Raw genomic sequence first — 12578 nt, forward strand, 5'->3', positions numbered from 1 at the left:
GGGTCTTAAATAGAATTGGAAATTCCATGGCATTCCATGTCAGGACTTGAAAGAGAACAAATATTCAAAAAAATAGAGCACGTTCCTTATTTTCTAGAGGCCATCCCTCATCTGAAGATGCGACCTTCATAACTAGAAAAATTGCCAGCTGTCTCAATCCCACGGCTCTTTATTAGCCTTGGTCTACTAGGGCGAGGCTTTATCTAATTGCTTAAGTAGATGGAAGCAAACTGACAGACACACTCAGTGACAAGACACTCAATGAAGAAACCCGGATTTGTAATCTAGCTGTAGAGCCCATGACTCCTCCGCTTTGATGATACGGTCTTTGCGATGAACCTGGCTTACAAAACCCCATGTGCCACACGAGCCGCCTAATTAAGCCATCAGAATTCAGTGCAGCAAGCAGAGTGCCTCATATGGGCTGGTGAAAGTAATTTTTGCTCCTCTATCGCTTGGTTAATAGAAAGAGGCACTATTCTAGATTATGACTGATAGAGGCTCTATGGTACAGCTGTTGTAATTGTGCCTGAGGGTAGAGAAAGCCTTTTGTAAAAAATTCTGTTTGCCTGAGAGGCTGTCATTACTTCATTCAACTCTTCACTGGAGTTAGTGAGCGTTCGTTTATTCTTTCTCTTCACTTGCCGATCTCTTCGGTCCACACGCCTGTGCCCTTTGTTGTATAAACAGATCCAGCCTCTGCCACGTTTTCACATGGGAGAATGGCTGTGAAAATTACTTCTTTTGTTTAAATAATTGATAACTAAAATGGGTATTTTGGACTATTAAAATAGAAAGAATATATAAATACTTCCACATGAAAGGCTGAACACGTGTGAGCGCCTTGAAAGTATAAAAACTGAACTTTTCCCCAAAAAAAGAATCCACTGTGCCAATTTTGGAAGAAGATATGACATTATATGTATATACATAAATGTTTCATAATATGCATATTTATGTGTGCATGCATATACAGGTATATAACACTTGTATGTAAATACATAAATTTAAATACATATTTAAATATAGGTGTGTATATACGAGAGTATGTGCATTTTTTCTAAATTATTCATATAGGTCTGGTGAATACATACAGGCTGACATAGAGGTTAATGTTTGAATCCTCATAAAAGATGAGAATTATAATATTTTCCCATCCATAACAATACTGATTCTCTAACTTATTAGATAGTACTTAGGCAATGTAGATATACAGATGACTGAATTTCTTATATATGAAAATAATTCTATTGAAATACATAATTTCTTATTTTTCTATTGACATGGTCTTTCACTTTTATTTGGATGTTTACTCTGTGGAGTGCCACAGCATGACGTGGAATTGAATTAGAGGCATGAGCATGGCATAACTCTGACTATAAGCTGAGAGTCGGTACCCAGAATCCTGTGCTGCCAGTCTTGTCCGTGACATGTCATCGCTTACTGGATTGCAGATTTTCCTTGTAACCTGTGACTCTAATAAATGCTTATCTTTTTTCCATTGCGCATATATTTTTTCTTTTCTTGGGTTTTTATTTTCTAACATGATGAGAAAATTGCTTTTTTTAAAGAGTTGCAGAATAAGAAGGGTTTTATAGCTGATTTCACATTCTTTGAAACTACTGAATGTCACCAACTGTAAGGAAACTGTGATTGTAAGATGTGCCATTATTTGTGGCTAGGAAAAATATATAACTACCGCTTAAGCCTTGAGCGGTGTCTTAAGGAGAGTTTTGTCTGATGCATTAATCAGACCAGCCTCTTAATGCTTTGAAGTTTTTTTCATCTCTCCTAGAGGAACAGACAGTTTCTTTTGCATCTAATTAGGTGGGTAAAAGCAATCTTTTTGAAATTTCTCAGAAAGTAGACTTATTCTATCTAGACCTGTTCTATCTTCTTTTCTTCAGTAGCTTAATTTTTGCCTCACAAAAAATACAGATCTGTGACCATTCCTCCAACAATAAACATTTCCTTCAGGGATGTCAAATCTATTTCTGAAATTTTGCTTCTAAGCTTCAAATAACAATTATATTTACTGACAGTGCTCATTTATAGTGGACTTGTGAAAGACATTTTAAATGATAATTAAACTCAACTTGTGTATCCCCCATAATGCACATAACTCAATCGAAATGTCAGCAGTGTGAACAGTTATGACCAAGTAATCACATCCCAGGCAATGACAATCACATCAAAACTGCTGTCTGGCTCATAATGATTGTGAGATGCCATCAACTATAAGAATTCAGAGTCAGAATATGGGGGGAAAAGTATCTTTGAATCAATGAAATATGATAGATGGAGGGAAATTGAGGCTAACACATTCCTCATGGTCCTCAAAGCTGTTTTAGGTAAAGGCACAACTATTCACTGGTACCAACTTGTCTTAATAGATCACTATTTTAAAGCCACACACTTGGTGAATGTAAGGAAATATAGTAAGAATACAAACACAATTAAAATATCTCCAGGTAAAGGCTCACTTTTTTTCTTCTTGGTAGAAGTGTCTTTCAGTTGTAGAAGTCTTTAATCAGGAAACTTGGGATCTTCCTATCATTAAGATAGCTGCAATTCCTAACCAATATGCATAGTGCCGAAATTAATAATGCATTTTGAAAGTTTCGCTGTTGTGTTGTTCTTTTTTTTTTTTTTCACAGAAGTTCCTAGGTAGACAAAAGCAGTTTCAGTAGATACTGTGCTCTTTTTCTGTGCTTGCTAGATTCTAGATAATTCCAGTGCAGTAACAAGAACTGACTTTGTAATACTTTGCTTTCAAAAGTACACTAAAAGTTATTTATGTACAGAAAGGAGTAGTTGCTAAGTATTTACCAATTAAATGGTGGATATAATAAAAATTGGTTACTCCTGATTAGAAGGTAATTGTACTCCTTAACCAACCTATAACTGATGTTATTATTATGTTCACTGAATCAATTTGTCAATGAAGCGAAACTTACTTCATTGGATCTTTTTTGACATCATACTCTCAAAACTATAGTTTCATAAGATATTTTCAACGAAGAATTTTTATGGTAGAATTAAGTTTCACCCTTTTAAAAAACTGGCAAACTTTTATATACCACTTAGCTTTCCTACCAGCAATGAATGAGAGTTCCTGTTGCTCTGCATTCTTGTTAGCTCTTGGTGCTGTCAGTGTTTTGCATTTTAGCCGTCTAATAGATGTATATTGATACCCACTTGTTGTTTAATTTGCAATTCCCTAGAAACATATGACATTGAGCCCATTTTCATATGCTTATTTGATATTTGTATCTCTTCTCCAAAGATGTATCTATTCAGATTTTTCACTTAGTTTTTAATTGGGTAGTTTGTTTCATTTTTGTTGAGCTTTAAGACTTCTTTGTGTATGTTGAATATAAATCCTTTCTCGTATACATGTTTTTCAAATATTTTCTTCTGGCCTGTGGCTTATGTACTCGTTTTCCAGAAGTGTCTTTTGGAGAGCAGACTTTTTAAATAAAATCCAATCTTTTTTGTTTATGGATCATGTTTATTTTTCCTGATACAACACAATTTTATTATCCTTAGAAACACCGTTTATGCATGAGCCCATGCATAGTAATTTCCATATATCACACACTGGTGAATAGAGTCTTTCTATAACTTAACACTGCAGTAATTCACATACACATTTGACATTTCTTTTTTCTCTTTAAAGATGTTATTTATTTATTTGACAGACAGAGATCACAAGTAGGCCGAGAGCCAGGCAGAGAGAGAGGAAGGAAGCAGGCTCCCTGCTGAGCAGACAGCCTGATGAGGGGCTCGATCCCAGGACCCTGGGATCATTACCTGAGCCAAAGACAGAGGCTTTAACCCACTGAGCCACCCAGTTACCCCTTGCATTTAACATTATTAAAAACAACTTTTATACATATGCTTTTTCCAGGTTATTGAATACATCAATTGTGTTGAGCCCCATTATTCACTGCAATAATACTTTGTATTCATATAGACAGCCTCTATTCCTAGAAACATCTTCTATTTATGTGTCTTTGCAGATGTGGGGAACCCAGTCATTCCTGGAATAACACTTTAATTATTCACATATAAAATCACCATTCTTAGAAATACCTTTTGTACATATAATTTGTTAAAGTATACTCAACCCTGTTGTATGAACATATTCTCAACTGAAATATCAATTTACTTTTTTATACAAAAAAATTTATACAAAAAACTAGCATTTAGAAACATCCTTTATGTTTGTGTGATTACTTAGTGTGTTAGATGGAACAATGTATGGTAAATAGACCCTTTCACTAAAATGTCGGCTTATATTTCTGATGGTGTATCTAAAAGCTCATTACCAAAACCAAAGTCACTAAGCCTTTCTCCTAAGAACTTTTAAATATATGACATCATCCTCATTTACATAAGATACTTTAAATATGGAGAATAATAGTCCCCTTGTAAGTCTTTAGTGTAAAGAGATGCTATTGGAAAGAATATATTCTGTGGCACTGATGTATGAAATCAGAATCAAGTGTGAAAAGGGTACTAATAATATCATTTTTGTCGCTATTAACAGTAAAACTTATTGTTTCCTTAGCATAATATGGAAATGATTGTCTAATCACAAAACCAATTTTTGGCATCTAAAAATATTAACTATAGCTGAAAACAGGACAAATAAAATTAAAATTGAAGAGGAAGACCAGAGACAATTTCTGTAAAAAGAAACACCAGTTGTTTAAGAAACCAATAGTGCAGTGGGGATAAGAGGACCAGTTCAGGGGTGTTATCTGGGTGGAAGACGTTCAAGTGGGTCAAGTGTCTCATATGCTGTCTGGACACACAGAAGAGTGCCACACAGTCTGGGGAGGACTGAGAGTTGCAGTGTGGGTGGTTTATTCAAGTTTGAACCATAAGATTAGAGTTAATCTTTCTCTCTGTCTCTCTGTGTCACGCTATCTCTTCAAAGATGAGCTTTTTCTGGTATTTCATTTTTATGAATGAAGCTTTTATTAAATATGTATAGGAGGGGTGCCTGAGTGGCTCAGTGGGTTAAAGCCTCTGCCTTCAGCTCAGGTCATGATCTCAGGGTCCTGAGATCGAGCCCTGCATCGGGCTCTCTGCTCAGCAGGGAGCCTGCTTCCCTTCTTCTCTCTCTGCCTGCCTCTGCCTACTTGTGACCTCTGTCTGTCAAAAAAAAAAAAAAAGAAAGAAAGAAAGAAAGAAAGAAAGAAAGAAAATAAGTATAGGAATCAGCCATTTTTACCAGACTGCTTTATTTATAGTAAACAGGCTGGAAGATATAAATCAAATTCGTGTCAGAATTACTTGGATTCTGTATGGAATTTGTGGATGTGGGGAAACGTGCAATTAGATTTTTTGGTTTGTTTGCTTTGCTAGTTTGTATAAGAAGATGATACCTTGTGGTTATGAACATTACAGAAAGACTGTAAATATCTAGTACAATGCCTCATTTATGGAAGGCACTCAGTAAACAGCAGCTACTATTATCTGAAAAATAGGTATGAGAAATAGGTCTGTCTGCGTGTCTCAGTGGATTAAGCATGCTACTTTGGCTCAGGTCATGATCTCATGATTTTGGGATCCCAGGATTGAGCCCCATGTTGGGCTCCAGGCTGAGCCGGAGTCTGCTTCTTCCCTCCGCCTACCGCTTCCTCTACTCAATGCTCTCTTTCTCTCTCTCAAATAAATAAATAAATATATATATTTTTAAAGTATTGCTATTAAGTTTTTGGAACTATGAAGAGAACAGGAAGTATGTAGATGAGTGGAAGATTATCAGGCAGTTTTGAGCCCTGATGGTGATGTTAGTGACTGAAGAAAGTAAAAGTATTTAGAAAGGATACTTGCTCCTGATTAATGGAGGAGTGAGAAAACACCATGACATAAAAGTGGTGGATTTTATTGTGGAGTTTTGGATGTGAGAATAATTAGTTACTTTTCTTCAGAATAGTAGATTTTATGCAGTGCCCTGAACCCTCCCCCCTTCACAAGTCCCAACAGACTGTTTAATGTGTAAAGTCACGGTATTTGGTGGAGAGAAAATATTAAGCCATGTAGAGAAGTTCTAATTTGCTATGAAAAATGGATGTGACATAACTTGAGTACATCCTCAATCAAAGAAAAGAATGCAAATCTTTAAAAAAAAAGAATGCAAATCTAACAGAATATATTACAATTTGCCTTTTAAATATATAAGAATGTTTAGTCACAACTGTTAGGCAGTTCTACTTAATGACATAATGCTTCAGGGCAAACAAGGGAAACACGATCATTGTGAATGCTTTGAATAGACACTGTGACATGTTTTGAGACTACCATGGTTGATTTCATTACAATTATTACTAGATTGTTTAGTATGATAAATATTTTAAAGCTCTCAATTATGTCACCCAGAATTTAAGTTTGTGAAAGCAAACAGAAGGATGCCCACAAGTTGACGTTTATTTTCTGAGGTATCTTGGTGAGGGAAGGGCTTTCATATTTTTGTTTTGTCTTTTTGTTTGTTTTAGTGAAGTACTTTGCAATAATTAAGCTATAGGCATATGCTATTTATTTCTTTTTTATTTCTTCATTTAAAAAAACACAAAGACATTATCTGCTGATCACAGAAAATGTTTAAAAATCACTAGTCTAGGGACGCCTGGGTGGCTCAGTGGGTTAAGCCTCTGCCTTCAGCTCAGGTCATGATCTCAGGGTCCTGGGATCGAGTCCCGCATCGGGCTCTCTGCTCGGCAGGGAGCCTGCTTCCTCCTCTCTCTCTCTGCCTGCCTCTCTGCCTACTTGTGATTTCTCTCTCTGTCAAATAAATAAATAAAATCCTTAAAAAAAAAAAAAATTTTTAAAAAAAAATCACTAGTCTAAAGAAACTATAGAAGCATACAACAGGACATTGAAATATTGACTAGAATTGGCCAAGGAAAGATTTAGTCATTTGCTGTCTAGTAGGAAGTAAGTTTTCAGTTTTACCTTGTGTGTTTATCTGTATGTACCTGCTTATGTTTGTGTTGAATCTATTGTGACTTTTGGAGTTCAATTACAGAAATAAAATTGACTCACTGTTGGGATATATCATAATATAGACTTTTATTTCAACAGGTGGATAATAAACTATAATTTTTCAAAAGTGGCATGTTTTTCAGTTAAATTTATTATGTGTTAGACCAGGGTGGGGTGATGTGATGTAAATGTCACAGATTCATCAATCTCAACTAAAATATTAACAAAAGGGAACAAAACATGGTATTAGAGGCTCTCAATCAGTCTGATTGATTGAAGTACATAATAAAGGCAAAAGTGAAGATGACTACAATAATTATTTGATAAGTAGAATTGCCACTGACTTAATTGAATTTTTATGATGCTATTAGTAATAAGAATTAGATAATAAATTCATAGCATGCTTTAATTGAATGACCACAAAGAAAAGGAAGAAAACTGAAATTTAGAGTAAAGAGATGATTAAGAATTAGAATAATTAGCTAAAATTACTAGAGTTGTCAAATTTCAATAGAGGCTGAAGAAAAGGTTTAGTGGGGAAAAAACATGAAAACAGTAACATGAAGTAACAAAGATGTTTCTAAATGCATGAATCAACAGGAAAATTAGAATCGTAGAACCAGTGTGATCAATTCAGTTAAAATATAGAAAATTCTGTATGAAAACCATGAAACATTGACTTAGAAATATCTGACACTGTCAGAAATCTGTCATTATTTTATGTGAATGTACCATATTACATGAGAAGTCAAATCCTGTAATAATAAAATTTATGAGATCTGATTCAATATAACCACCCTTCCCCCCCAAAAAAAGAAAAAAAAAGGAAAGAAAGAAAAGAAAAAATGCTAATCTATTATAAACTTCTTTTGGAACATAGAATCTGTGGACTCCATGGAAATAAGCATTCATGCATCTCATGTTTCCTTGGATTGTTCCATTTCATGCTTAGTCTTTCTGCATATTGTATATATATAAGACTAAAAATATATAATAGTATATGAAAAAACATATAATTGTAGCATATATTATGTATTTTATTATACTACATATCTATTATGTATGTATTATATTATTATACTTGTATTTTTTTCCACTCTAAGTTGAGTAAACACAGCCAAATTTCATAGCATGTTTGGATAACATATTGCTCTTCATCTAGTCTTTATTCAGAAGAATTTGCTGTAAGATATCTGTTTAATTATTATATCTTAAGTTTTTGATGGAGGAAAAGAAGTATTTTGGTAATTATTGAGGTATTTTTACTGAGGTAACTAACATTATTTCAGAAATAAGATCTCTTAAATGGAAGCTGAAAGCTAAAATTGATCGTATTGGTAATTTATCATGTTCTTTTCACTATTGATAATTTCACATTTATAACTTAAAAGACAACTTTGTGAAAATTTTGCATAGAAATATTTGCATGAACAATCTATCTTCACTGTTACAATATTTAGCCCTTAGTAACTGAGGACAGATTTTAGAAACAAATTTTAATAATTAATAATAAATAATTAAAGACTGTATATATCTAGTTTACTGTATCTTTAATTTCTGGGTAAGAAATAATATACTTACCATCAATGGATAGCATTCACTGAGAACTCACTGATTTTTTTCTGCACTGGTCTCATTTAATCCTTGAAAAATCTTTGTGAAAAAATAATTATTATTTCCAATTTAACTTTAACAGGGCCGGAATTTGAACCCACCTTGAATTATCTGACTCCAAAACCCAGAATGCTATTGCTCAGACCATGTCAGTCCATTCTGCCACATCACTATATGTCATACAAGATCTTCCCAGTCTTGTTTGATACATATAATTACAGACAGGATAGGAAAAGGTCTACACAGTAGATTAGAAAAGTTGAAAGACCAGGGCGCCTGGGTGGCTCAGTTGGTTAGGCAACAGTTTTGTTACTTCTTTAGCTTGACAATGGATATTATACTTGAGTATATCATATACACATAGTATAAATACTAATGATTGACTTAAATTGCATTTTATCATTTGAGATAAATCAAAAATTTTCCCTTTGAAGCCATGTCATAACTTAGCTTTAAAAATAAGATTAGCAAAATGTGCCCTCCCCATTACCCACCACCTGTTCCCCCAACCTCCCACCCCTGACCCTTCAAAACCCTCAGGTTGTTTTTCAGAGTCCATAGTCTCTTATGGTTCGCCTCCCCTCCCCAATGTCCATAGCCCGCTCCCCCTCTCCCAATCCCACCTCCCCCCAGCAACCCCCAGTTTGTTTTGTGAGATTAAGAGTCATTTATGGTTTGTCTCCCTCCCAATCCCATCTTGGTGCAAAAAGAATGAATACTGTTACGCTGAAAAAATAAATAAAATGGAAAAAAAAAATAAAAAAAATAAAAATAAGATTAGCATAGGTTTAACTAAAACTTTACACATGGGTAATACATTTTCATCAGATACATTTTCATTACCTAATCATATATTTTCTTAGTCTTTTTAGTTCAACCATAGCGATGTTGACACATGTATCATACAGCTATAACTTAACACTCCTAGAATTATATGTCATGAATATTTACTTCATTATTTATAATCATATTCATCAAATTAAGATGTTTCATCTAATCAGAAAAGGGTTGTGTTATATTTATAAATGCACATGTTGACAGACAATAAGATTTTTCACTGATTATTGCATATTTAATCTTTTTGAGGTATCACCTTATTTCTTTTAATAAAGATTTTTAATATTTAATATGTGTATTAATTTGTAGTTTATTTTTCTTTCTTTAAGAATGACTTTAAAATGAGAGTAGAATGTTTTATTTTATAATTTTACTTCCATGTTAAAATGTGTTTCTTCTATTCCACCTAATTTTTTTTCTTTGATTTGCAAATTTGTATAGAGACATTTAGTCTCTGGTAGTAATACAAAGTCTCAGAAAAGTATGTTATGTTTAGAAAGCCTAGAAAAATGCTCTCTGTAATTTTTCAGAATATTCAATGAATTGTCCATCTGTAGATATCATACAGATCTAAGTTAAATAGACTTCCTCCCCTGAGAGTTAACCCCCTGATCACATATCGCATAGGCCTGTGTATTAATTATAATTTAAGATAGCGAGTGCCTAATGGCCCAATTTAAACTGAAGTTTATGCTGAATCAAAACACATAGGGAACATTTATATCACTTTATATTCCAAAACTTAAATGTTGTCCTTTTTATTTTCACAAATGAAGAAATAGTAATATATTTTTAATCAACTGTTTCCTTAATTTCTGTGTTTTTAGAAAACCGTTTTCCTTTATAAGTGTATTAGTTGAATCCGAATCACACTGAATGGTGTGTTTAAATTTTGACTGTGTTTCTTTTGTTTTTGCCTTTGAGCTTAAAAAGGTGCTTATCTTCAAAAAAATTCTACAAATTTTTAACTTCCTATGTACTATCAAAAACTGGCAATATATTCAATATTATATTTATGGAGTAATGGCCCCCAAAACTTATTACATGATTTGAACTCAAAACTATATTTTATTTGAACATCTGACTTTTAGTAACTGAGGTTTCGTCTGGAGCTCTAGATATGCGATGGGTTTACCCTGGAATTACTTCCAGCCTTTGGAAGGTCACTCGTATACAAGTTATTGCTTCTCATAAATTGATCTAATCTTCTGAATAATGGCTGGACATGCTGATGATCAATATTTTATTGCTTCTACATCCTAAAACACACCATGAATTACAGTCAAAATCGTTATCGCCCTGCACCGCAGACATAACAATAACACACATGTGATAGGACTCCTCAGCTTCTGGTACTGTTTGTGAAACAAGACTCTGCTTGAATGATTTTATTTTGGCACTATTACAACCCTCTTTAATTTATAGCTAGAAATGCCACTGGCAGTTATCACTCAGGTAGTCCTGTGCAAGGCCAGAGAAGTAACTCATTTTGGTCTTCCAAGGCAATAATCGGATCTGAATTTTCCTTTGATTCAAATTATTCTAAGGATGAATCTCTTTATTCTATTTTCAAAGGGAAGTGTGAATTAAGTAATTACTAGTGTAATTTCAGAATCCAAGGCATAAGTTGATTCTAATAATTTATATTAAGTAATATTATAAGCTTATATAAAATACAGCTGTTGATTCTGACTATAATTATTTGACTGTTATCATGTAATCATACTTCCTTAATCAGGAACAACGTGTGATGCAAATGTGATGCACATTTGCTTTCTTACTGCCACACTTTTATGTTTTTTTAAAAATCATTTTCATATATGAATTTACTTTTGTGAGATTTTCTTCCATTGTTTTTCTTTAGTTTTATATGCAGACGCTCTGATCTCTCTTAGTCACCTTCTCTTGTCCATGCTTCAATTGGCAGTCAGTTTCAACATTTGCTTTTTGGAGGTGTGTTATAACAATCAATATTTGACAATGTGAGTGCTTCTAGTAATCCACAGTTTGTTAGCATCATGATTTGGGTCGAAAAATGGAAACTTTTTCTCTTGGGAAACTAAGTATGGACTTAAAAATAACTGCAATAGAGAATAGCTTTTGTTATTATGATCCTAATCCTATTATCTGTAATTTTCAATCAGTTTCACTCCCACTGGTGTGTGTGCACACACACACTTCAGTAATTCAGTTTCCTGGAGGTAATAGGGAATTGCTCATCTGTTTAAATACTGAAATCTACTTAGGCGGTTAGGCAGCTCAGGTGTGTGCTTGCTATCATTTTTGCCTGCGTCCTTAGCTTTCAGCATACCTCAGGGAAATCTGGTGAGCCAAAGCTTCAGGAAGTGTCTATCCCATAAGATCATTCAGGAGAGTGTGCTTGGTCCTATTAATATTTACCGGTTCTCTCATTGATTGCATTGACATATTTCCTTTTTAACTGACCTGGCTTATTAATGTGTTCAGCGCGGGGCAAAATATTATACCTGTAAACATTGAAACATGTACATTTAAATGACTTAAGTGTTTATACAGCAACTGTGAATTCACTGTGGATAATTAAGAAGATAATTTTAAATAGAGGAAAAATATGACTGAAGATGATAGTGTAGATTGAATTATTACCCTATGAGAATTTTAATGGTTTCATCACTTTGTCAGCATAAATATTAAAAGCTATTAATATTGCTTTTGGTGTTTTCTAGCTTGAGTTTCAACCTTTCTCAATTTATGTTAGTCCCTAGTTTTAATAAAAATGCTTTTGGCTCAGCATTAGTTTCATTCGTTTGAGGAAATGAACCTTAAATAAATTGTCAGCAAAGGAAATCAATATGTTTAAAGGTTTTGGGGGCTTTGGTTGAACAAATAGTCCAAGCAAATTAAACTGTGTGATTAAAATTCATGACCAAAAGTTTGCCCAACTGACCCAACAAGCATTTCTTCTTTCAAAATAATGGTGTGGGGGTGGGGGGGGCGCATCTAGGGAAGTGTTGAAGGGTGTACCCTCATTACTGAGGAAGGAAAGAGTTTAGATCAGCAAACACAAACCTACTGAGTGCAAATTTAAAATGTGGTACAATATTCTTTGAAAAGAGTTTTTGGTAAGCATGTAGTCCATCTGTCTTCCCTTC

Source organism: Meles meles, chromosome 4, assembly GCF_922984935.1.
Source record: "Meles meles chromosome 4, mMelMel3.1 paternal haplotype, whole genome shotgun sequence".
Classification (NCBI taxonomy): Eukaryota; Metazoa; Chordata; class Mammalia; order Carnivora; family Mustelidae; genus Meles; species Meles meles.